Raw genomic sequence first — 27,039 nt, 5'->3', positions numbered from 1 at the left:
CCGCCCAGATTTATTGTGTGTTTGTTTTTCAACTTCCCTTGGTGAAACTCTTTATTACTATAATATATACTGTAGGTCTCCCACGAATAACAACAAACCCATTGTTCTGAGCACTTAAATGCTAAGTTTAGCCTCATGCCTGCTAGTGCCAGAAAGGTGGTAGGGGGTATTTTAATTGTCAATTTGAGCCCCTGAGCACAGGGTCCTCCAGTCCTTGAAAGATGAGGATGAACTGTGGTCTATACCAGTTTTGGAGACTTTGCCAATTAGGAAATGGAGAGACAGTGCAATAAAAATCAATGCATTGGTCTTAAACCAGGGACTGTGAGCCTGCAATGGTAGATCCAGTTCTGACAGGGAAAGGTCCTATACCTTCAATCATACCACATCAACTAGCCAAATAGATTGCTTTTTGCTGGATCACAAATTATGGCCCTATGTGGAGGATATGATGTTTATACCCCAGCAGGACAGCCACTATAATGCCCTGTCTCTTAAGATTAAATGTTAAAGGTCCAATCAATATCTCTAGAGAGCCGCTGGACAGCAGATTGAGAGTTTCCAGTAACAAGCGCAGGGTGAAATGGAGTAGAAGACGTTGGGCAATATCTATAGAGTGGTGGCTGATGGGATGGAAGAAGTGGTGTTGCCCACCCAAATGGGGGAATACAGCCCATCGCTTGGGAGAATCTCTGAAATCCACCAAGGGACGTTTGAAAAACTAAAAGCTTGTTTTATATTTACACCAGGCAACCTCTGTCCTGGTACAACAAACAGTGTAAAGACGCAAAATATAATTTAGTCCTAGCCCTAAGAAATCAAGACAGGGCCCAAATTCAGGCTGAACGGAGTGCCCATAAACAGGCTCTCAATGTAGGTAGAAAAGAGTTGGAACAGGGAAGGTGGGAGAGCCTCTTAACTGCTGTCAAGCGAAAAGAACAACATGCCTTTTAGAATTTAAAGACCTTTGGTTCCACGGAGGGGCACTGTACTATAGCGACCAATATTGCACCGAGCAACTGGGTAGCACTCTTCTCAGACCTGTATGTACAGCCGGGTGAAATTGTCATCTACCCAGCCAAATCATTGAGCATAGGACCTGTAATACAGACATTCGGTAGTCATGGGGAAGTAGATGATGGTATTGCGGGGACGTCTATCATAATCTCTGTAATTTGGAATGACAATAGCTTTTTAAAATACTTGTAGCGGAAATTTGTGCAACCATTAAGAGCATCATCCTAATAAAGCACCAGGATTAAATAAAATTCTGGGGGACTTGTTCTGGGTTGAGGCTGATATTTGGCGAGCCTACTTTTTACCATTGTTCACAGGTTTTCTGTAAGCGGCACCTCTGCCTCCGACGAGGGGTGGGGCAGAAATTGTCCCCATTTATAAAAAGGGACCCCGTGAACTCTCTATCAACTACAGATCAATTAGTCTGCGTGATAGCTCTCAAAAGCTGTTTTCCAGCATCTTACTTGACAGACTACAGGATTTGATGACAGATAATACCAAATTGTCCCTGTTGCAGGCGGGATTTAGGAAGGCTACAAGTACAGTTGACCAGATGTTCTGACTCCTGATGTTAATCTGGAAAACGGTCACCCTGGGGGAAGGTTGCCTTTACATCGTATTTGTGGACCTCTGCTCTGCCTTTGATTTAGGCCCTCGGTCAACTGCTACTGCTCGGTCAAGTGCTACATGTGCAGGGGACACCAAGTTAGCTACAAGATATTATAGTGAGGCTGCACAACAATAACTATGGACAGGTCAGATGTGGGCATGAGGGTGAGTTTACAGAGCCATTTCCAGTCAATAGAGGGGCAAGGCAGGGGTACGTACTTGCCCCCACGTTAATCTCACTTTACATCAACAGCCTTATAAAACACCTAGACCAGGGTGATAATGATGTCCGTAAACTGGAAGACATGAGGATTCCTGCCCTCATGTTTGCTGACGATGCTCTCCTAATTTCCAAAGCACCCATGGGCCTCCAAACATTATTGGACCACTTTGAACATTTTTGCATAGCACGGGCCTTGGAATAATTGGGGTCAAGGCAAATTTATGGTAATAAACCCGGGTCGCACATCCAGGGCAAACACGACTTTGGCAGAAAAACCCCTGGAGAGAGTGCAGACATTCACCTATCTGGGCATTACATTAACAGAACAGGGTGGGTGGCAGGCACAAATTATGCAGCTCAGATTAAGACTAGAGCAAATAACAGGAAGTATTACAAAGTTGACCCATTACCCTGCATTCCGGTCGGCACTAAAGTTCTATTACCATCAAGGCCGGGTGATGGCCACTTATGGTGCGGAACTGTGGGGCCATCTAGATTTCTCTTCACTAGAATTAGTGGGAAACCCATTCATGCAAACATTAGTGTGTGTCCCTATAAGTATTGTTTTCAACAACAGTGGTACCCAGAAAGTGAAATGGAAACCAAAGGAATGAATATAGACTCAATCGTAGCTATATTTAGTGGGCTTGTCCAGCCGGACAGAGGTCTGATATTTACTTGTAGGTTTAGGATATAATCATACAAAACAATACATAATATGGGACACAATCCTGTGTCCTACTTAGCCAGTAGAGTAGAGTGCCCTGGGCAGCAGACTCCCTCCCGTGGGCCTCCCAGCACTGGACTATTGTTGTGAGGCCTGGGGGAGGATGTGCCTTGTCTGAACTCCGCAGCGCTGGATTGTGGCTGTGCGGGGCATGGTAGAAGGAACCAGTGGTATAGTGGTAATGTAGACATCAGCCCTGATGGAAGAAAATAATACCAGACAGTAAAACAAAGCCATAATGTGGGTGTAATAGGTCCCTAACATCCTTGAACCCTGGTGCAACTGCACCTGCAGCACTATTGTTAACTACACCCGCTGATAGAGGACCCATGGGCCTCACAACCATGGTCTCCATTGCTGCTAAGCTCATGGGTGTGTGCCTTCTCCCCTGAGTGTCCAGCCATGGCTGCGAGAGCCAGTGAACGGAGAACCTCTTCCAGGCCTCACAGCTCTGGAGCATGGCTGTGAAGCCCATAAAAGAGAGGGAAGAACCACAGCAATGGTGCCATGGTGCAAATTAAAAGTGTTCCCTCACCCTCATCTACTGGCTGCCCAGTACAGAAAAGCCATTGTTTGTGAAGATTTGGACTCTTTATCACTGAGCCTGGTGCCACTGCACCTGCTCCACTACAGATTGCTATGCTCCTGACATAGACCCATGCACAAGGTCAGGGTAAAGAGCTGTGAGACAAATATAATTGGGCCCACGGGTGGGGGCCCAACAAGAGCCACCCCCCTCTCCAGGGACTATCAGTCATGCTGTAGCATTGAAAGAATTAGGAGAGGGAGCCCACTACCCATGGGTCTGACGTCACTGAGCCATGGCTGCAAGGCCCAGGAAAAAGGGGCCCTCCGCAAGGTCTTTCACTTCTTCACCATGGCTACGAGGTGAAGGCTAGGGGCCTCCAATCCCTTAGGCCACGCCACCATGGTCTAGTGATGCAAGACCAAGGGGAGGAGACCCAGAATAGGGAAGCCCTCTTCCAAGTGCCTTGCAGCAATAGTGTAACACAGTAAGCCCAGGGAATGAGTGTTCCCTCCTCTGAACTACTCCACTATGATCCAGAGTGGCAGAGTGCAGGGGAGGTTGGTCCCTTCCCCCTTTCCTCACAGCTGTGGTCTAGTGCTGCAAGCCACATTGGATGTGGCCTACTGCCCTGGGCATCACATCCATGGTCTGATGCTGCAAGGCCCAGAAGAGGAGAGTCCCCTTTCCTAGGCCTTGCACCCTTGGTCTCCAGATATCGCTGTGAGCGCCAAGTAGGGTGACCAATGTTCCATTATCACTTCACAGGACAATTTGTGCCTTTGAAGACACACTGTACGAGTGGAGACACATTGCGTTTGCAGAGGCATCAGAAGCTGTCTTTTGGGGAACAGGGGAACTATGAGTCACATAGTGGATTTGGGGGATTTTATTCTAAATCCCTCCTTTTAAAGCAGGCCATATTAAAAGACAACTCAGGCTGAGATTGAGTTCATCAAGCTTGACTAATCTTCACACTATATTTCAGTTCTAATCCCTTTACCACCTCCTGGAGTAAGCCTACACTGGTCGCTATTGCACATTTTGAGCAGCAGTTTAGAAAACGAACTCTGGTACCTAAATGGGATGAAATAATCTTAAACTTTGAAACACCTGTGGTAAATATCTGTATCTACCATGCATACATTCCAGTAAGTACCTTCTGCCACTGGATTTGGTCCAGTGGGTACGCTTTAGCCATGGATATTTTACATCTAATCTCAGCTTTATGATCGAAATAAACACTGTGTTTTAAAGCTGAGGAGCCCATAACAAAGTGACGATTCCCTCAGAGGGGCAGTCTCTTTGTCTTGCCAACAGAATCACTCACCCATTTGTGGTCTGGTGGACTAGTTGGAAATGTGGAAGCAAGAGATGGAGTTTTTAATCCCGTCCTTTTATTTGGCCAAATTATGTGCTCTTGGCAAACACTTTTCTGAACTTATTGTGCTGCTGTCCCTTTTCTGGCAAGATTGGGAACATTTGGATTCAATGTAAAAACTACTAGTCAGTGTGATTTTTAAAAATGGCTGAATATTACCTTAGACAATAGAGGGTTCCCAGTCGCATGGTATAGTCACGTAAACGCAATACAGTGGTAAATATATAGCCTTTCCCCAAGCAGGAGAGCAATGCACTCCTGGGTCTACTAATGTAACCCACTGTTTGACCCTGGGCAGATAATTCTTTCCCTGTGCCTCATCCACTGATTTAACAATATGGCAGCACTTTGAAACAGGCTTCATGTATGAAATAGATATTACGAGTGTACTCCCTGGACAGGTCCTGAGCATAGGTAGAGGAGGGGAGAAGATGGAGCTTGCGGTCAGAGCAGCCTACTTTGGGACTGAGGAATCAGGCTCGAGTCTGGCCTTGGCTCAACATCCTGTGATCCTGGGCAAATCACTTAATCTCTCTCCATCTATAAAAGGAATATGTCCTTATGAAATGTAATTGGTGCTCATGTAGCACTCCAATACGTGTGGGTTGATTTTGCTCTATATAACAACTGTGGGAAGGGGGGGATGGGTTTCATTTTGTTCAAGGCTATTTGCATCTAAATAACAGAAGGTGCTTGTGACTCCACAACGAGCATGACCCCCTACTGTGCTGCAACGCCTTCCTTTCTGCCACTGACAGGGATCTCTTTCACAGCTCATCAGCAGCTGAAAGAGAGTTGCTTGTCTTTTCAAATGGTTAGAACTGCAAGGTGCCAAAATGTGGGATTATGGGCATCATGTCTTGCCTTTGAATAAGAAGTGGTCTGGATCTTCGTTCACAGGTTAAGCCTGCCAAATGCAGACGGGCCTCACAGCTATGTCTGGGGCTTTAAGGCCCTGGGGAGAAGGGGCCCTACCCGGGGATTAGCAGCCACAGTGGAAGTGGGCCTCTTCCCCTATTCCTCGCAGTGCTACACATGCCTGCGAGGCCCAGGGGAGAGACATCCCTTCCCTGGGCCTCGCAGTTCTGCAGCATAGGTGTGAGGCCTAAGACAGGGAAACAGTGGCAGCTCATCGAGGGAGTGCTGTGGGGCGGTGAGGCGGGGTGGGGGAGGGGCAGGGTGGGGGTAGTAAACTCCGGCATTCGGCCCAATGGAATTAAGTTAATAAATAAATAAAACGAATTACATTGCGTGCGCCGCAACGCCAAATGGCGATGCAGTGAGGGCAATGTAATTAGTTTTATTTATTTACTTAACTTCGTTTGGCCTTATGCCGGCGTTTACTACCCCCCACCCTGCCCCCGCCCGCCGCCCGCAGCACTCCCTCGAGGAGCCGCCGCTGCAGGGAAATACTTTTGTGAGGCCCCATGTTGGTGGGCTGAGCGCGGGGCCCTGGGCAGCTGCCCATGCTGCCCATTTCTAGCGCCGGCCCTGCTTGTACAGGTGCTGCATTAGTGGCATTTTATCATGCTTTCAGCAACATGCAAGTTGGGACTGTTTGTGGGGTTTTGCCTCAATAAAGAAATGTAACCGAAAATCAGTTATCTTTAGTAATCTGTACCTGTAGCGTCTGCTGCTAATCTCAGGTCCTTGTTAGTGTATCAAGTGTTATCTGATAATACTGTTTTAAAAGTTTTTATGAAGGCATTTTAACTTGTGTTACTCAGATATTGCTTTTATTTTCATACCGCATATATTGTTTTTTTAAGAGAATCCACACTGACGTAAATATTTTTATTAATCATACAATAAAATTATTATTGATTAACTGTAATCGAAAATCTACTGCGACATGCTGGGTCAAACTGAAAATCCATCCAGATTCTAAACTCTAGCCTACCAGAGTATAATAAACAATGGGGGAGATTTACTAAGATTTTGCGTCATCTTTGAATCACAAAAGTGACGCAAAGCGAAGTATTTTTTTCCTAATTAACTTTCCAGCGCTAAACTTGTTTAGCGCTGGAAATAGCTTAAAAGTAATGCATCACATTATTTTGTGCCATGGGGTCATACCAAGGGTGTTGCATGGGCGTTCCCATGCAACCACCCAAGGTTTCTCACGCTAAGCCCAATTTACTAAAAACACTAGATTGGGTTTAAAGTGAGAAAACTGCACCCTTTTCATCTAGGCACAAGGAAGGAGAAATGCTTTCATTTGTCCTTCCTTTGCTGACTTTGCATGTGTGCTGGACTGTGAAGCATGTATACAAAGTGGGAAGGAAAAGCTTTTTATCATGCCTAGCATAGTATTTTATACTGGAAGGGTACCCTCCTGTACAGAGCCTATGCTACACTAATGCACACACCCTAGCGCTATGGTGCTAAGGTGTGTGCCTGGCGCACAGCGGCTAAAATCAGCGCAAGGAAAAGGGGAAGAGAGAGCCATATCTCTAAAGATATGGCGCTCTCCAGCTCCCTCCCTGTCGCGCAACTCAGCGCAGCCCAGCAGGGTGATGCGCTGTGTCGGTGGAGATTTTGTGAATCTGCCCCAATGTGTGTGGGGAGGGCAAGGGAAACAATTACTTGACTCAAGACTCTTCCAGGCATCCATACACCACTCACGCACACAAACATGCACGGACGCATGCAGGCAGGTGAGTATGCGTGACATATGTAAAAACACACACAACGGAAGACTTAAAAGTTGCTTAACTAAATACTTGGCTATTAAGTATGTCGAAAAATAAAGATGGATGGATGAATGGATGGATGGACGGACGGATTGATGGATTACTTATGGGCAGTGCTTTAAATGGGCTGGCACTCACTGATATTTAGTACTGGCACTTCTACATTTTCTGCGCTAGAGTACCATAACTTCTCCTTGTCTAAAGAGAGTACCAGTACTCACGGGGCGGCAAGTCAAGCTCTGCAATTTGGCATTTTCAAAAAGAAGCGCGACAGGGCTGGCGAGTCGGCCAGTTTTGTTGAAGCACTTTGATAATCGACTGCTAATTTACCTTTTCATGGTGCTAATTGAGCAGCGGCCCCTATGCATTTATTCAGGGCTGGCAGGGTGTTTGGGAGGGGCTGGAGTCACACTGCCTTTATTGACACAGGGTCTACTCAGGCTCTTGGATTCGATAGCACAGTAGGTGTGTGAGCAGGGCTTTCTAACAGCCGTGGCTCGGCGTGAAATCTAGAAGGCTTCCTGCTGGCATAGCAGAGTAGGGCAGCACTTGTTTGAACCAGACTGAGGACGAAGGTGGAGATAGTGACACAGAAGCAGAGTCAATGTTAATAATGTGGATGTCAGCGAACGTGAGCATTTTCTAAAACACGTATTGAATGTCCTGTCTGCACACACCAGTTCTTCTATGTCACTGCGGGTGTGTCTTGCATGAGTGCATGTTGTCTGCAGGGTCCAGCACCAGATATATATCTGCAAGCCTTGAATTGCCACACTCTGCCCATAAAGCGCACGTGAAAGGGTCTGCATGTTGAAAGTGCTAGGCCACTTTCTCTCCAGTGCAGATCTGATTTCTCTGCAGTTTCACCACGATTGTATTTAGTTTTTAGAAGCCGTTTTCTCTTGGGTAAAATGCAGGGGCTCTGGGAAGGGTAGCGGTGTGGGAACCAACAAATTACCAAGGAGAGCCCAGTCAGAGCCAAACCACGAAGTCTGGCTTGGGCTTAAAAGCCTGTGCATAAGTGGAACCTTAAACATTCCCACTGAAATAAAAGTGTGTGTGTGTTGTTTTAACCCATGGAAGCATTTCACCTTGGTGCATAAGCTTAAATCACAGCATTGAGAGGAGTTTTGCTCCCACGGTTACGACACTGCCATTAGTGAACTAGGAAGCAAGGTGATTTTGAAGTGTACATTATGTATGGACTATTTTCTTTTCATGAATAAAGCAACATTATAGTGTATTAAATCTAACACAAGATTTGATTGTATAGCACACATCTGGAACTTGTGCATTTGAATATACTATCTATCATATGTGCGAACGAAGAAAATGAAGGCTTTGTGAAATAATATATTTGTCTGGGATCACACAGTTTGGTCAGTGGGGAAGCCGGGATTGGTCCCAGAATTTCTGCTTTCGCTTTGTGCAATTCAGCCTCTAGGAGGCTATATCTTTCTTTCTCTCCTGTATTACTATTTTTTGTTTTTATTGTTCGCATATTAGATTAGAGTTCGGTTGGCAGACAGATGCAACATCAAAGTTCAGTTCATTTTGGGCTCGCGGGTGCAAGAGAACCTGGATCCGAGCCAGAGCCAGACATCCTAGCTCAAGCTTTCAGCAGCTTTCCCACCTCCAAAAAGAGAGAATCACACTTTGGAGCAAGTAAGGAGCTTTGAGGCACAGCTATGCCATCTAGGGGGGGCTGGATGGTGACTGCTAGGTGGCAATGAGACAAGAGGGTTAACTAAAGTTAAATGTTTCCCAAAAATAATAAGGAAAATATATTGTGCAAGTCATATGTGATTTAGGTGTTGCACCATGAGAAGCCCACTTTAATATCAAATGTACCATTTTGTAAGTATAAAGGTAAAGGAATACTCAAGATATACCGGAAATGCTTTAGTATCATTATACACATCTGCACACCAATTAAATCGAAGTTACATTAAATGTGTGCCCCTTGGCGGGTCCCATAGCACTGCCTGTAGCCCCGCCCTTGTAACCCCGTCCCTGTAGCCCCACCCCCAAACCACACCCCCTAGTCCATACCTTAATTTGGTTAGTACTTGCACTTATTTTATTCCATGTAAATCACTGCTCATATGTATATATATGAACGGATGGATGAACTGAAAAGTAGACAGATCTGCCAACATGCGGGCTATCTGGCAAGCAGATCGATGGTAGATAAAGGTTTGAAATATTCTTATTTCATGAATATTAATGTTTGAAAACATTATTATTTGGTGTACATGTGCATACAATCAGGAAAATGTTGTATTTTGACTGGTCTGCCATCAACACACGTGCATTTTACTGCAAACTGATTCCTAAAACCAAGGTTTCCTCAGACCCATATCTAATCAAATTGTGCAGTTAAGAATCTTTCGATGGAGTCACAACACCACCCCCTGGTTAAGTAGGAAATTGCAGCTTTAAAGATTCCGCACTGTACACTGTAAATAAATGCTGCCAGCAAATTACGGTTGAGCATATGCGTGCTCTTGCGCCGACTATCTTTTTGGCTTCTCAATGCGCGCAGATTTAGACAAGCTAATTCAAGCCTTGTATGTCACAGACATAGGCATCGTTCGTTGTTCTAGGGTTGTCAAACATGCTTTTCGCCACTGTGGTGCTAGCTACTTTTCATTACAGGCCGCCGAGCTCCCAAGGGTCGCCTAGCTTAACTTTTTCCAGCTACATTTCATTTCGAAACTAGCTCTGGTGAAAAAGAACCGACATGGAAGAGAAACAGCAATCAATACCCGTTTTTCTGCGACTCATCAAAGAACCCCGAGAGAACGTTTTGTTAGATATAACGCTTTAAGCACTGTGTTTTGCTTTCTTTTTTACTGCATTCCGGGTAAAAGCATGTGTGCGCATGTATTGCTCGCAGCACGGTAAGATAAAGAACATTCAGAGAGCATTAAGTGATTTCTAGCTGTTAGCGAGCCTCTCTGTTCTGCTGCCAGGCGGGCCGTTATTTTCCACTTGTGCAACACTGCTGGCTTCAGTCTCCCATTGTAATAATCGCTGCCCCCTCCTCCATCAGCTCCTGCATTAAACGCACCGTAATGAGGCACTCTGTCTCAGTGCAATAACCACATGGAAGGAGCTAGCATCGCTGTGTTTGCGTGGGCGTGTGGGGGTGTATGTGAGCGCGCGCGTGGCCGCGTGAGGGAGCGTTAATGGGAAATGAGCATGCATTGAAATGAGACTGATGGACTATGAAATTGCGAAAAAGGGGACGGGAGAGGGCTGAAAGCTGTAAAGGTTTACGAAAGATCTTTAGAAAAAGTCGGTGTGAAGCTGTAATTGATTAGTAAGTAAATCTGTTTCCTGGAGATGTAATTAAAAACACAAGGACTGCTCAAAGGCAGAGTCGACAAACACATAAAGAACTACAAGGCAAGGGAGAAGGAAGGGAGGCAGAGAGCGAGGTGGGGGAGAAAGGAAGGGGAGAGAGGGTGCAAAGGGTGTAGTGATAAAAGGTGGTATAGGATGGGAGAAGCAAGGGGGGAAGAAAACAGGATTGTGTATTAGTAAAGGGGTGTTATACTGAGTAGTAGAGGAATGTAAGACCGGAATCATGTAGAGAGGAAGGAACGAAACAATGAATGAATGAATAAGGGGAGTCTAGGGGAGGGAGGGAGGGAGGAAGGGAGGAAGGAAGGAAGGAAGGAAGGAAGGAAGGAAGGAAGGAAGGAAGGAAGGAAGGAAGGAAGGAAGGAAGGAAGGAAGGAAGGAAGGAAGGAAGGAAGGAAGGAAGGAAGGAAGGAAGGAAGGAAGGAAGGAAGGAAGGAAGGGAGGGAGGGAGGGAGGGAGGGAGGGAGGGAGGGAGGGAGGGAGGGAGGGAGGGAGGGAGGGAGGAAGGAAGGAAGGAAGGAAGGAAGGAAGGAAGGAAGAAAGGAAGGAAGGAAGGAAGGAAGGAAGGATGGATGGATGGATGGATGGATGGATGGATTAGGGAGCGAGGGGTTTCGTGTGGTTGGGTTATGGGCCTCTAAGATTAGTCTAGGGAGTGAAGGAAAGAAGAAAGGAGCAGGCCCGTTACTTGTCACGCTTCACATTTTAGAAGATGCGCGTGGCTTGCTAATGCGTGCCTCAGCTCCATACCAGAAGATCATATTCACTTTCCCTCCCGTCGGTACCGCACTCTGCAACCCGGGACGGGGGAAATGGTGGCGTCTCTGCTTCAAGGTCCCGAGCAGCGCCCCACCCACCCCCCCTTCTGACATCCGGTACCTCGGGGAGAGATCATGTAGGAGAGGAAAGGAAGGGGGAGCTGGGTGACGAGCTGGCACCTACAGCTCCGCTCGAACATGATAATAACCGCGAGAGGAACCCGTGGCGGAGGTGAGCGCAGAGGTGAGAAACTCGCTGAGAGCAGAGAGTTGCCGCGCAGGATCAGCACCAGAAGCGTGGGACAGCGGCGCCGCGGGGAGGAGCCTAAGACGAGGGAAGCGGGAGCCCTTCGGCCCTCCAGCACCCCTCCAGCTCACACGCCTGTCCCTCGGGGAGCGGGGACTCCAGGGGGGCTGCAATGCACAACGATGACATGTGGGACTAAACAGGATTTCCCTAAAGCACGCAGCTGCACTCCATCACAGAAGAACCATTCTGTCGGTAAGTAATAAGATACTTTATTTTTAACGCAGTACATATTTCAAATTATACCAGATAAGTATTTAATGGATCGGAACGCCGGCTAATAAGAATACGAAACAGCAATCGTCCAGTCGGGGTGCATGGCAGCGCTCTGGCGCGCAGCCCTTCTGGGGGGCACCAACCAAGCTGCATTCCTGGCACTGTCGAGATTCAGGGGAGAAGTCAGCGCTGTTTCCTTCTGCTCCCACACACTTTAGGGTAAGGATCTAATGACGTCCTGTTAAAGCTCTGCATGTTGTGACAGATCACCGTTAAATAGGGTTTGCTGGGAGAGATGTTATACCCACGAGACGTGGCCTGCTGGCAGAGCCGATCTCCATACAAACTGTCCTCAGTGAAGTTTGCGCGTGGGTGCTCAGCGGAAGCACATGCTCTGCAGAGACCTAGGAAATAGACACGGGGTGTGTAATTTATTCCCTTCCAAGTTCTGACCGTTCATTGAAGGGTGCTGTAACCATTCCTTAACTGTAAAATCGGACTAACGCATATAGTGCTGTTTTAGCTGCTCAGCGTGAAGTAATATGTTAGAGCTACAATAGAGATGTGTCCCGTATGGTGGCTGGGCGCGAACGCGTCCTAGAGGTGGGGCCACGGCCCACCGGGCAGTCTCCTTTCAGGACAAGGAGCCGGGTTACACCTGTCAGGACAAGGGGCCGCGGTGCACCGGGCAGCCTCCAGTCAGGACACGGGGCCGGGTTACACCTGTCAGGACAAGGGGCCGCAGTGCTCCGTGCAGCCGTCTGTTGGGACAAGGCTCCGCGGTGCACCGGGGCAGCCTCTTTTCGGGACAGGGGGCCTCGTTACACCTGGCAGTTTCCAGTCACGACGAGGGCTGCGGTAAACCGGCAGCCTCCCGCTGCTCAGGGCTCTGTCAGGACGAGGGGCTGCGGTACACCGGGAGCCCTCTTGCTGCAGTTCCAGGAGTTGAGAAGACAGCTGGGACTGACTGGCGCAGCATCTCCTGCTCGGAGGGGCAGAGCGCAGACTGTCAGGGAGGGGGCGGGTCTCGGCAGACGCGGCGGCAGTCGGCGGTCTGCCGGATCCCCGCTGGGCTTGGGAAAAAGCACACTGCGGCTCCGCTGAGTTTGAAAGGAGGTGAGGGGAGCGAGTGTTCCGAGACTGAGAACCCCACACGGCGCCGCATGGGAGCCGGAAGCACCGACGCAGGCCATAAAATAACCCGCATTGCCCAACAAATTGCACCTGCGTGGGAAGGAGGAGTTATTTTTGCTTAAAATGAGCACTGCCAACAGTATCTTTCCGGTTAGGCGGAGGGATGCCTCTTCAGACAATTTTGTACTTGGCATCGGTGAGATCGTTAAGCTTTGGAAATATTGCAACGAGAGATAGAATGCGATGGTTCCGAGGCGCAGGCATCAAATGAGAGATCCGTGGCTTTGCTCCAGATACAGTGAGTGACCTGCAGTCACGAGGTCTGTGATCTACCTGGCGGCCTCCCAGAGCCAGCCTGTGTTAAGATAGCGCCCTGGGCGGAGAGAGATTTGGCGCCCCTGCTGAAGGACATCCTCCAGCTCACCTAAATCACTGATAGCTTAGCTGCCTAACTCTGATGTGAGGTGTGTGTCAGCAGGGGTGAGGCGGTGAAAGGAGGGCGAGGAATGGGGCAATGGGGTGTTAAAACATTACACACGTTATGATAATGAAGGATTAAAACCACTTACTGGCAAATCAGACAAAAACGAGCAAATAGAAACTTGGGCAAGCCTGGAGCAAGACGACAGGGGTGCTGCTGAATGTATTACCTTAATGCACACAGCTCCGTTGACCCCTCAGAATGTGGGCGCCCTGGGCCTTGTCCCAGGGCGCCCATACTAAAGGCCGGCCCTGCTGCCTGCCCCAGAAAGCCTTGTGCGCCCCCACTCTCATGTGCGAAACCCCAATCCTGTCTGTGACCCTGGAATTGTACGTCAATAGGCGCAACGGGGAAGTTTTCACCCAGACGTTTTACATAGGAGCACAGTGACCCCATATCATGAACATGAAAGAAGTTCTACAGTATCGCATCCCGCTGCAGACCGTCCTAGCCGCACGTTGGCCCATCAGAAGGTCTGAGCTGTCCATGGTGTCGTTGGTCAGTTGGTAAACGCAGTTAAATCAGAAGGCCAGCCCTGTATCCATGGTTTCTCTGACAGGCTCAATAGGTCACACATTGTGCCAGCATGCTCTGACCAGCCGACTCTGCGGATAGCCTGAAGGAAACCAGTCCTATTCCTTCCTTTAGGGTATCTCTTCATTCCTGGCAGACTGCCCAAGCTCTTCCTATGGCGCCCAATTAGGAAACCACCGGGTTAAGGCCCTGTTTTAAAACATTATTTGTTAATTCTACCCTCTTTTAAATTTTTCTTCAGCTCTTCCTTTCCCCCCTTTTCTTTTTTTTCTTCATTTTACCCGACCCTGCATTCTATAACGTCCGTTGCGCTTTTTGGATCAAGACTATAGAGCCTCAAACATTTCTTATAATTGGCTTCTCAACTGTTATTCCTTCTGAAGAATAAGGGGTCTTTATGGTCTTGTTTTGGAAATTTTGATGCCCCAATGTTATGTTCAATTTTGATATTTTGCTTAAATTAAAAAGCACATCTTTTGTATGAATTCATCTCTGATTGTTATCAGTTGTATATTAAGAAAACGGAATGTAGCTTGCTTATGAAGGCTAGACAAAAAGGAAAAAGGCTATCACTTTGAGTGCCGGGGTACTTGCACTGTATATTGTATTACACAGTTACTGTCATACAGGATCTGTGTGTCTATGCACCCAAGGTAGTAGGGGGCATTTGTTACCCCAAGTGGTACCACAATTAATTGTTTCTTTGCCATTTGTGATTAGGAAAGCTAAGAATACTACTTTGAGTGCCCAGTCTGAATTAATATTGTTTTTTGAGGTGCGATCTGTCAGACACTACTACCGCTCCTTTGTATGTTATCATAGCATAGGTCACCTTGCACAGAGCTGCTTCTGGTTGGCGGCCAGGAGCCTGTGAGGTTTGAACTCGGTGCTGCCCACATTCATGACAAAAGTGCACCTCCTCTGGTCTCGTGACGTTAAGGAGGAGAGAAGGTACCATAGCACATAAAATAATGGGACTGTTCAGACATGTGTCATGGCTATGGTGATCCAGAGCTCTCACCATCTGCTCTTCTTCAGGAATTTAATCTTTACAGGTCAAACTTCAGAAACATCACTCACAGCCTTAGCCAACCAGAGAGGTCGATGGAATTCCTTAAAGTAAAACTGGAGCATTTAATATATGTATCAATGAATGGATGGATGCATGAAAGAAAAATGTTGTATAATACAGCTCTAAAAATGTATTCACTTTAATGTGCTCACCGACTTCAATCAGGGGATGGGGAACCAGAGGTTTAGTAGGCTAAGTTCATTGAGGCCAAGGAAAGCTCAAGGTGTTGCACACACATTTTCCTGCTTTTCTGAACATAAAAGTGAAGTTTAGACACCACTCAAGCCACAGCCTAAGGTTATCGGGTACCAATCTGACAGTGGTTCCGCGAGTGAAAAAAGCCAGGGTGGGCGGTCACTCTTTTGTTTTTTTAGCTGCAAAGTTTTGGAACTCTTTGCCTCTTCAGTTGAGGATGGAACCGTCAGAATTAGTGATCCGAAGAAGCTTAAAACTTGGCTTTCTTAATCGTTTCTGGACCAAGGTCATGGTAGGTAGGTAGGAGGGTAGAAAGTTTGTTTTGTCTGTGAGTAATGGTAGGAGCAACTGTTTTGTGGCTTTCCTTCCGAGCGGGGCAACACGCTTTTGGGTGTAACCATGCGCTTTACAAATCAGATTATTATTATTATTAAATCAGATTATTAAGGTAACTCAGAGTACATTTGGTGTGATATATATTCCTGGGAATGCCTCGGAGGCTGTGGGATGCCTTATGATTCATGGAATGTAGTCTCCTTCCTGCTTACTTGTTGCCAATCTGACTGTGGTGTTGGACCATTCATGAAAAGGTTATGGAAAGTGATCACAGCTATACACCTTTTCAGTACCACTTAACTGGAAGGGTCTGGGTGCCTTAATTGCACAGTTTGAACCAACATTTTCAACTCTTCTTAAGATTATCTGCTATTTCATTTTTAGCACCTTCCCCATCTCACTGTGTGGTAAGTGGACAGATCGATCCAACCCAGCAGAACTTCTTAATATTGGATGTGACGGCAAAGAGGTAGTGATGTCTATCAAATCCTGCTGAGGCCTCCTTTACAGTGGTCAACTGAAATCATTCATTAACAAACTGATTTTTGATTTTGTTAACCACATTTGATCTAGTTACAGTTCTCATCTGTCAAAATGCATAAACAAGATATTCACAAAGGAGGCTTGTAAACTTTGAAGGAGTGGCTGCCTTGCACCTTTTTTCCTGACTAGTATCCTTATAAGTGCACAAGAGAACCCCATACAGCTCGGTAATTGTTCGCTCCATCACAATGGACGGATGTTTTGTAATAATAGTGGACCTCTGCCCTTATCTGCCACAGCCTAATTCTCGAGGATATCCCTTAAACGGCCTGTCGTCAGAGTTATTTGTGCAATCTGGTGCAGCATTTACGCCATTTTTAACATTAAAACTGAGGGGCAAATTTACGAGTGCACTCTGCCACCGTAGCCTCACTTTTTACGATGCTGCGGAGGTGCAATCACCTGCTCCATTTTTACAATGCGGCGCTAAGCCACTTTGGGTCACTTTAAGACGCATTCTAAATATCGTACTGTTAGAAATAGGATTTCTGGTTGGCTAGGGCATGCGCCTAAGTCAGGCAGAAACCGCCACTCTCATCAGGGCAATGGAGTTACACACTAAAGATAACCCCTGCTCACCCCCTTGGAAGCTTTGCAGACCAGTCAGGCCTATCCCTGAGGCAATGTGTAAAGCATTTGCGCTATACACTCACACAGCAGCGAATCACTAGTCACACCATATAAGAAACCCACACAAGGTTATGTAAAAATAGCTTTTGTATTATCCATAAAACACATTAAACCATATCACATATATACACTGTGCCACCAGGCACTTGTCATGTATTTACATGCATCACATAATCATCAGGGCAATCGGGCCACTGTCATCTTATCACAACTCACAGTTAGTGAAGATAACCAGTAACTACTGGTAAGGGTACACTTAGCCCAATATGCGTATAATCACAGGTGCACCATAGTAATAACCAGTGACATCAGCTGTGCACTATAGCACATTACATTACCTCAGCAGAAATCTTACAATAGGGGTCACCCTGAGCATAACACATTATGCATAACATCAGCAGCCATGCACCATAGTAAAGACTAGTAGGGTGCACACCATATAAATCCATTATGCCCACCATAGGCATATCACCATTACTGTACATGCATGATGTGTGCAGAGCATGGAAGGAATCTCCCAAAAACATAACCACATCCGGGCACACCGCCTCCTCCTATGAGACCGTAATCCCCTCCTTTCAGGAAGGGTAAAAATGTTGTGGCACGTCGGAATCCGGGGGCCCCTACTGGGCTCGCCCCGTAGTGCCACTGAACAGAATCACCTCGACAGTAAGCAAATGTGTAGCTGCCCGTGTCCATACGGTGCAGCTGCACAGCATAGGAGATGCGGGGATAATGTCAGTGCTACCTAAGCACCCAAGTGAAATTTTCCAATGGCCCCTCGGGCCGGAAAACAACAGCATGGCCCGGGTCAAGGGACACTCCGTCCCCCAAAGCACTCACCCGGTCGCCTTGGGGACAGTCTCACGGGCCCGTGAGGCTCTTTTCTCCCCCACGCCTCCGGCAGCGCACTCTGGGCGGCCAAACCTCCCTCGCTGGGGAGACGGGCTGGCCTTTCCTTCTATGGAGCGAAGTCTCCATCAGCCTGACTCCTCTCGTGGTAGTGGGCCCTGCCCACAATCAGGCTTAGGCTTTGCCTTACTTCTGGCGGGCCTTCCTTAATAGCTGGCCCCACTAAAAATCACGGGGGATGACACCCACGGGGCCCTGCCCTTCCTAACAGGAGCTCCACCCATGGTCAGGCATCCTCGGCCTGACTTCCTGTTCCTGTTTGCGGCTGCTTTTGCCGTGTTCAGGATTAGAGCCAACTCCTCGGGCTCAGCAGGCAAAACAATGGTGAGTCCACAGGGTCCCCACACCTCAGGGACGCAGATTAACACCTCCTTAGGTGCTCCAACTGCAAGCATGCAGCAACACTCCAAGCCCACGTCCAGGGCAATGAAGTTAGAGTGCGCAGCCCGGCGCTACATCCCCCAAGTCCCACAGGACAGAACTGGTCACAGGAAGGTCAGCTCGCAGGGCCTTCCAGCAGAGGGCAGCCCCTCCAACCCCTTCAGGCAGTAGCTGGGTCCCACGGCGGTTCCTCCTGGCACACTACTCTGGCCCCAGACACACCACAGGGGGCGGAGCCGGCATTGTGGAAGGCAGGCACAGCCCTATTCAGGTTCAGGTGCTACTCCTGCCACTATTCCAAATGCAGATCGGGCCTATTCAGCCTAGCACTGACTTACCCAGACCCTCTGGAGCCATGCACCTCCTCAGCCCCTGTCACTCCAAAGCTAGACAGTCAATACACAACAGGCAGACACAAAGACACATAGCATTCAGAAATGCCTACTCCTAAAAGTGGCATTTCTAAAATAGTGATCATAAATCTGCGAACACCAGTACACAGCATTTATCACAACTATACCAAACATACCAAACTTGATCACGCTACTCCTCTCATGTCAGGAATGACCACTGAAACACATATCAGGGAATCACCAATGCATTCCTATGGGAGGGCAGCCTCACAGCAGTGAGAAACCACATAGGCTGTTTGTCACTACCAGGACATGCCACACAGTTAAGGCACATGTCATACCTTTAACCTACATTGTACGCTGCTCATAGGGCTAGCTAGGGCCTACCTTAGGGGTGACTGATATGTAGTAAAATGGAAGTCACAGACGTGGCAACCACTTTATGTGCTACGTCACAGCAGCAGATAACTTTGCGTGCAGGCCCTGCAGTAGCTGAGGCCTGAGACAGGTTTGAAAGGCTACTTTGGTGGTTGGCGCAAGCAGCGCTGCAAGCCTACCAGTAGCATTTAATTTACTGGCCCTGGATATACAAGATACCACTGTACAAGGGACTGACAGGTAAATTAAATATGCCAAACAGGTGTAGATGAATCTTACCAAGTTTACCATAGAGAGCACATGCATTTTAACACTGAACAGCAGTGATAAAGTGCCCAGAGTCCTAAAACCACCAATAACAGGTCAGAGAAAATACCGGAGGAAGGCAAAAAGTTCTAGAATGACCCTGCAAAAAGGGCCAAGTCTAACACGTAACCTTTCATGTAGGTATCTGCACATAAACAATCACCCCTGCAATGCAGGCACCTTTGCACCATGGAACAAGAGTGCCTGTGCCGCAGCTAGGCAACTTTTTTAGCTCCGACACAAGGGAAAACACAGGAGTGCGCTGTATTTTTGGGAACATGAAACATCCTTGCATTTTTGAAAGGCACGGCGACGGTAAATTGCTTGCAACGCCGCACTGCTTTATTTCTTTGTAAATATGCCCCTGAAACTTGTGTAGTAGTTCTTACAGTGAGGGACATATTTACAAGGGAATTTCACCACCTGAGCGTCACTTTTTACGACACTGCCCTGCTCCATATTCACAATGCGGTGCTAAGCCGCATTGCATGACTTAACACTGCATTGTAAATATAGTACCCTTTCACGCAGGTATCGGCATAAAAGGGGTGTGAAATGGGTGTTGCTGAGGGTGTTCCACCACAACATCCATTTCTTTTTGATGCTGCATCAGATTTACAAGGATCTGTAAATCTGAGGCAGCGCCAAAAACTAACGCCATTGAAAAGCAGGTGTAAGAGTGGTGCAACAAGGACAAATACTATTATTTCTCCTCTTTTTCTGTTCTTTCTATATGTGTTGCCTTCTACAGCACACATAGAAGGAGCAACTCACCTTTAATAACTGTTTATGTGCAGGAAGGTGTCCCTTCCTGCACATATACAGTCATCAATAAACAACGAAAAGAGAGGCAACAATGATGTGCATACATTCTTCTTAACCCCTTCCATGCTCATGACGGAACGGTTCCGTCATGAGCATCGGTTGAGCTGTGCTCATGACGGAACCGTTCCGTCATGGCCCCGCCCGCGCTCGAACCCTTCAGCACCGCGGGGGAATCCGCGCAGCGCTGAAGGGGTTAATATTCTCAATCCATTACATATGCAGCGACATGTAATGGATTGAGAATATCAAAGAAAATGTATGCACATCACAGAAGACTCAAAAACGTTCCTTTTTATACATGATTGTGTATTCCTGTTGCTTCACTTTTTGTTGTTTATTGTTTATTATATTGTGTGGTCTAAAAGCAGCAGACCTTACAGGAGGGCAATAGCTTACAAAGAACTGATTTGCTGATATATATCTGAGTGACTAATTGGGCTGTGAAGATTTGAAATCCTTGTCTGCTTTTTTGAGAGTTTAACATATACAATAATCCCTGCAACGCAGGCACCCTTGCACCATGAAACAAGAGTGCTTGTGCTGGCACTAGGGAGCTTTTTTAGCACTGGCGCATGGGAAAACACAGGGTTGCACCATATTCTTGTGAATTCAATGCATCCTTGCGTTTTAGAAATGACACAGTGCAGAGCTGCTAAATTGCTTGCAGCACAGTGCTGCATCATTTCCATGTAAATAAGTTCCTGAGTGTCTACAGATGCACAATAGGGCTACTCAACTATAGAGTTTAAATATAATTTAGCACTCTATTCTGCCTACCATCCATGGCATTCCATCTTTACAATCCTTCTAAAGCAACTGAAGCTACTACTGCTCAAGTGCTACTTCCTTCCTTGATTTCTCTAAATATTAACTTTTTCTTGTACCGGGGAAAAACAGTTACCATAGATATCACCATCTTTGCTTTTAACTCAACAAAAATGAGGATACTTTGATAGTACGGACACTACTGAGTGTCATCACTAATCTACATATATATATATTCACTGAAAAAAACATAGGTTTCAGGCCTGATATAGTTAGGAATTAGCATTTAAAAAACCTTAGAAATTCACTGAAAAAACAATAGGTTTTAGGGGTGTTATAGTTAGCTGGACATTTCACTCGAACAAAACCATTGAAATTCCTCTGATATAGTTAGTTGTACTAACTACATCTCGCGCTCCCGCAGTCCACTGCTGATGATGTCACATATTACATCATTCATGACATGGTCAGTGACATCACTGATGACATCTCAAATGACATCGCTGATGACATCACTGATGACATCATCCAGTGAATGTGGTTTGGTTCGTTATTTAAATATGTATTATATATATATAGCAATTTGCATTGAAGAATGAGTGGATATATAAATATAAATATCTGGATGGAGGATTTAGTAGCAGTGTGATTGACTGTTTACTTGGCTAATTTATAGTGTCTCACTGAATAGATTGGATATTGACTAAACTGTGTGAATATCTGTATCACTTTGTCAGCTGTTGTGTAAACTACTGCACCAGTTGGTTACTAGCTACGTGAAAGTCTCTATTAGTTATTTATTAGTTAACTGAGTATTTGTATGGGAGAGTGAATGTGTGTGTGGTTCGGTGGGGGCTGTGTGACAGGCCAAAGATGTGTGAATAGTTGATTCAGTAGGTATATGAAGTTAAAACTACATGTTATAACATGTGTTTGGGTGAGTGAATATCTTTATGGGTGTGGTGATGAGCAAATATATGTCTCAATGGTACATATCCAACAAACTAGAAAAATAAAAGCCAGTGTATGTGTCAGTTGTTGTATAGAAATAAGTATACATAAGAGTCAGTGATTGTATGAGTGACTGTATGGATAACTGTATACTTGTAATAGTGTTTTTATAACACACTAAGTATGAGTTATTATCTATATGAATAGATGAAGTGGTGTTTTTATAAGTGTATAGCTAAGTAAAAGTAAGTATGATCCATTGTTTGCATAAGTGAGTAGGATGACTTCATAAGTGATTAGGATGTGTGCTGGTGTGTAATGTCGATATAGGTGTATACGTTTATTTGATACTGTTCTATTGATCATTGACAGCATGTATGAGTGAATCTATTGGTAAGTGATTAGATGTGTCTATAGATCTAGGAATCACTGAGTGGGTGTTTTGAAACTTGTATTGGTGTGTCAATGGTTTTAAATCTGGCACTCTGTATTTTACAGTGAGTGATGAAAGGTTATACTAGTGTATGATGAGGTGTATCTGATTGTCACGTGGATGATGTCATCAGTGATGTCATCAGTGATGTCATTTGAGATGTCATCAGTGATGTCACTGACCATGTCATGAATGATGTAATATGTGACATAATCAGCAGTGGATTGCGGGCGCGCGAGATGTAGTTAGTACAACTAACTATAGCGCATGAATTTCAATGGTTTTGTTCGAGTAAAATGTCCAGCTAACTATAACACCCCTAAAACTTATTGTTTTTTCAGTAAATTTCTAAGGTTTTTTAAATGCTAATACCTAACTATATCAGGCCTGAAACCTATGGTTTTTTCAGTGAATTTCAAGGTTTTTTAAATGCTAATTCCTAAGTATATCAGGCCTGAAACCTATGTTTTTTTCAGTGAATTTCAAAGGTTTTTTAAATGCTAATTCCTAACTATATCAGGCCTGAAACCTATGGTTTTTTCAGTGAATTTCAAAGGTTTTGTAAATGACAATTTTTATTGTATTAATTGTTATACTGATTTTTTTGATACTGATTTACTACATTTTTTAAACTATTTATTTTTAGATATTATTTTATTTTAATACATTATAATTACATTATACATTACAATACAAAATATACTTTCTCAGAATGAATTACTTTAGTTTAAATACTTTGCAAATAGGCAATAGACTTTTAAGTACAGTAGTTACAGTTGTTACAATGGGCAACACAATTTCAAACACAATGCAACATTGAGCTCAATGTGAATTTCTAGTCAAATGCAATTAGTTACTTTATGGATTACTTTTCTAACCACATGACTGGATCCTAGATTCAGTCCTTGGACATCTCATGTAAACAGTTGAGTAAAAGCGTATTGGTTACAGTAGTGATTTTTAAGGAATATTATTGAATTTTAAAAGTTGACACAGAAATTTTATCACATAGAATCACCAATGTTATCCTATGGCAGAAAATTCACTTAGCAGGTAAGTAGTGTTATCGTTACTTTTTCTTACTCAGTGTTGGAGCCTGGATCCAGCACTGGTGAATCTCCTGTAAACAGTTGAAAGAATGTGTTTAAGTCACACAGACGATTTTTTAGGAATATTTTTAGTTTGTGAAAATAGACACTTAAAAACTTTTCTGCTGAAAACCACACAATGGATTCCTATGGAAGGAAATACAAGTTACTGGTAAGTACGCTTAGAATTACTTTTCAGGGTCAGTGCTGGGCTAAAAGATGCAGCCCTGGGTTCTCTCCTGATAACAGGTGAGTAAATCGGAATTCGTAGTTCGGCTGATTTTAGAGGAATATTTGTGCGTTTCAAAATTGGACACTTCGAAACTTTTCACTGAAAACCACACAATGGATTCCTATGGAAGGAAATATAAGTTACTGGTATGTACGCTTAGAATTACTTTTCATGGTCAGTGCTGGGCTAAAAGATGCAGCACTGGGTTCTCTCCTGATAACAGGTGAGTAAATCGGAATTCATAGTTCGGCTGATTTTATAGGAATATTTGCACAATTGTGAAGGAAGGGAGCGGGGCCTGAGGTGATATGTGTGCAAACACGCCCTGTGGCACATTTTAAGTTTGGTAATTAATTCCTCCTCAATCCTGAGGTCCCCTGCGGGCCAACTAGTCCACCAGGTACCTCCAGTATGTGCCAGGGAGCTGGGTTGCAGAGAGGTGTTCAGAGGCCACACCCCTTTTTACAGCACTCTGCAACGCAGCTCCGTGGCGCTTACTGGAGGTACCTGGTGGGCTAGTTGGCCCCCAGGGTACCTCAGGATTGAAGAGGAATTAATTCTCCAACTTAAAACGCGCCACAGGGCGTGTTTGCACACATATCACCATAGGCCCCGCCCCCTACCTTCACCATTGTGTAAACGCGCCCTGTTGCACGTTTTAAGTTGGGGGATTAAGTCCCTTTGAATCCTGGGGGTCCCTGGGGTCCAACTAGCCCACCAGGTACCTCCAGTAAGCGCCACAAGGCTGCGTTGCAGAGAGGTGTAAAAAGGGGCGTGGCCTGGAACACCTCTCTGCAACACAGCCCTGTGGCGCTTAATGGAGGTACCTGGTGGGCTAGTTGCTGGCCCCCAGGGACCCCCAGTATTGAAGGGGAATCAAGTCCCCAATTTAAAACGCGCCACAGGGCGCGTTTGCAGAGTGCGCTTGTGAGAGGGCGGGGCCTAGGGACGAGAGCATCTTGTTAATTATTTTTTTTTTTTTTGAAAGGGGGGCTGTGTGGCCCCCCCTTCCTTTTACTTTTTTGTGGCCCTGGGGACCCCATCCCCCAGGGCCTCACCCCAAATTCAAAGTTCCAAAAATATTTTACGGAAAGGGGTCCGCGTGGCTCCCCTCCCGTGGCCAATTCCGGGCCTCAGGGACCCCATCCCCCGGGGCATGGCCAACTTTTTTCATCTTTTTATGGAGGGGGGCTGCGTAGCCCCCCTCCTCTGGCCACTTAAGGCCCCGGGAACCCCATCCCCCGAGGCCGCCATTGTTTTTTAAAAAATGTTCTTGAATGGGGAGGGGGGCCACGTGGCCACCCTCCCAGGCCACTTATGGCCCCGGGGACCCCATCCCCTGGGGCCTGGCTCTCGTTGGGGAACGTGGGGGGGTCCCCAATCCCCCTACGGTCTCAGCCGGCTCCCCGCCTCCTGCAGGAGCCGGCATTGCTTTTCCCACATGGGGAGCAGCTAACATGCTGCTCCCCATGTGGAAAAGCAATCGTCTTTGCTTCAATGAAGCAAAGCAGTTTGCAATGGCAGGGTGGGAGCCGCGAGGCTCCCGCCCTGCCATTGCAAACAACAGTGTCCCGGGGGTGGGCACCCCGGGACACCGCAGGAGCTGGCCCTGGGGGTGGTGGTCCCTGGGGCCTGTACAAGGCTCCAGGAGGGGGGCCACGCGGCCCCCCTCCCATATTATAAAGTTGCCCCAGGGGGTGGCAGTCCCCGGGGCTGGGGGGGCCTGAGAGCCTCCCCACCCATTTTAAAGTTGCCCCGGGGGTTGGTGGTCCCCAGGGCTGGTGGGGCCTGAGAGCCCCCCACCTATTTTAAAGTTGCCCAGGGAGTGGTGGTCCCTGGGGCTGGGGGGGCCTGAGAGCCCCCCCCCATTTTAAACAAGCCCCGGGGGGGGTGGTGGTCCACGGGGTTGGGGGGGCCTGAGAGCCCCCCCACCTATTTTAAAGTTGCCCCGGGGAGTGGCGGTCCCCGGGGCTGGGAGGGCCTAAGAGCCCGCACCCATTTTTAAAAAGCCCTGGGGGGTGGCGGCTGCAGGGGGCCGTGAGCCCCCCGCCTATTTTATGTTAGTGCTCTGGTGGGTGGCAGTCCCCGGGGCAGTGTGGGGGAGATTAGGACCCCCCACACCCCTTTTTTCAATATGCCCCCGGCAATTGGGCCCCCAGGGGAAAATTAGCATATGTCGGAAATATGCAACTTTTTTTTCTATCGGCAGGATGCGCGCATCCAGCGCGCATCCTCCCGTTTTTATAAAAAACAAACAAAAACATTTTTGGCCCTGGGGGTCCTTGTGGGACCCCCTGAGCAGGCCTAGGGGATCAGGGTGTTTCTACCCTGCCCCCTTTTCGCGTTTCGCGCCTTTTTTTTTTGGGTGCCAACACTTCCTGATTCGGAGTGTTGGCAGCCAATTAAAATTCAGCTCGTGATCGGGAGGGTGCGCGGATCCTCCGAGGCCATAGATATATATGTACTTTTAACTCAAATTTTCTCAGGAACTACTGAACAGATTTACACCATTTAAGCAAAAGGCATGAGTCTGAACTGAGGACTACCTCTTTGCCACATTTGGTGTAATTCCATTCAGCAGTTTGGGCTGTAGCTGCGGCTAAAGGTCCTATGGGAAAATGCATGGGGAAAACGTGTTTCGGGATCCCCCTTTTTTCTCGGCCCCCGCTTGTCGCATCACTGTGAAACTTTCAGGATAGGGGCGGTCCGGAGATGTACGAGTGAAAAGTCCAGCTAACTATAACGCCCCTAAAACCTATGGTTTTTTCAGTGAATTTCTTAGTTTTTTTAAATGCTACTTCCTAACTATAACGTGCCTGAAACCTATGGTTTTTTCAGTGAATTTCAAAGGTTTTTTAAATGCTAATTTCTAACTATGCCTACAGAGATTGGACACGTGAAGAAAGAAAAAAAACGCACAGAAAGACAAAAAAAGAAATGCAGAAAGAAGCAACAGAAGTCCTCAAAGACGAAGAAAAGTGCAGGAAGAAGGATAACGTGCAGAAAGAACAAACAGAAGAGCAGAAAGAAGCCTTGTTGCAAAATCATCCTGTATCCTCAACTTTTTCAGACGGATACTGGTGGTAATTGAGTCTGACTAACCAGTCCTAAAGCCAGTGCTATGTTAAAAGACACTCAGAATACAGTGAAAACACCTACATACACTAGTGAACACTATGTGTTGGGGTCCCCCTGTGATTAGCATGACCTCCTCTGTAAACCCCTAGTATATAATAGGGCAGGGGATTAAAACTACTTCTTAAAATGCGCCACAGGGCGTGTTTGCACACGTCACCTCAGGCCCCGTTCCCTCCCTTCCCCACTGTATAAACACGCCCTGTGGCCGTTTTAAGTTGGGAGATTAAGTCCCCTTGAATCCTGAGGGTCCCTATGGTCCAACTAGATCACTAGGTACCTCCAGTAAGCGCTACAGAGCTACGTTGCAAAGAGATGTAAAAAGGGGCACGGCCTTGACCACCTCTCTGCAACGCAGCGCAGTGGCGCTTACTGGAAGCATCTGGTGGGCTAGTTGGACCCCAGGGTACCTCAGGAGTGAAGGGGAATTATTTCCCCAACTTAAAACGCGCCACAGGGCTTGTTTGCACATGTCTCCTCAGGCCCCGTCCCCTCCCTTCCCCACTGTGTAAACACGCCCTGTGGCCGT

The 27,039-nt window shown here is 46.7% G+C and overlaps 2 protein-coding genes across 3 annotated transcripts in view; one reads left to right on the top strand and one right to left on the bottom strand.

Annotated features, from left to right (window-relative positions):
• The window catches only part of GABRB3 (gamma-aminobutyric acid type A receptor subunit beta3), a 1,060,293-nt gene that overhangs the window by 667,062 nt on the left and 366,192 nt on the right, over positions 1 to 27,039 (bottom strand). The gene's annotated exons all lie outside the window — the stretch shown is intronic.
• The window catches only part of GABRA5 (gamma-aminobutyric acid type A receptor subunit alpha5), a 567,778-nt gene continuing 551,899 nt past the window's right edge, over positions 11,161 to 27,039 (top strand). The window contains exon 1 of one of the 2 annotated variants that reach the window (XM_085622876.1): positions 11,161 to 11,805. The gene's annotated coding sequence lies outside the window, so the exon portion shown is untranslated. Of the gene's footprint in view, positions 11,806 to 11,918; positions 12,046 to 27,039 lie in introns of those variants that run through there. The other variant, XM_085622878.1, reaches the window with a different exon arrangement.

Source organism: Triturus cristatus, chromosome 8 (genome assembly GCF_964204655.1).
Source record: "Triturus cristatus chromosome 8, aTriCri1.1, whole genome shotgun sequence".
Classification (NCBI taxonomy): Eukaryota; Metazoa; Chordata; class Amphibia; order Caudata; family Salamandridae; genus Triturus; species Triturus cristatus.
Note: the sequence above shows the minus strand (reverse complement) of the source record. Positions and strands in the feature narration are given on the sequence as shown.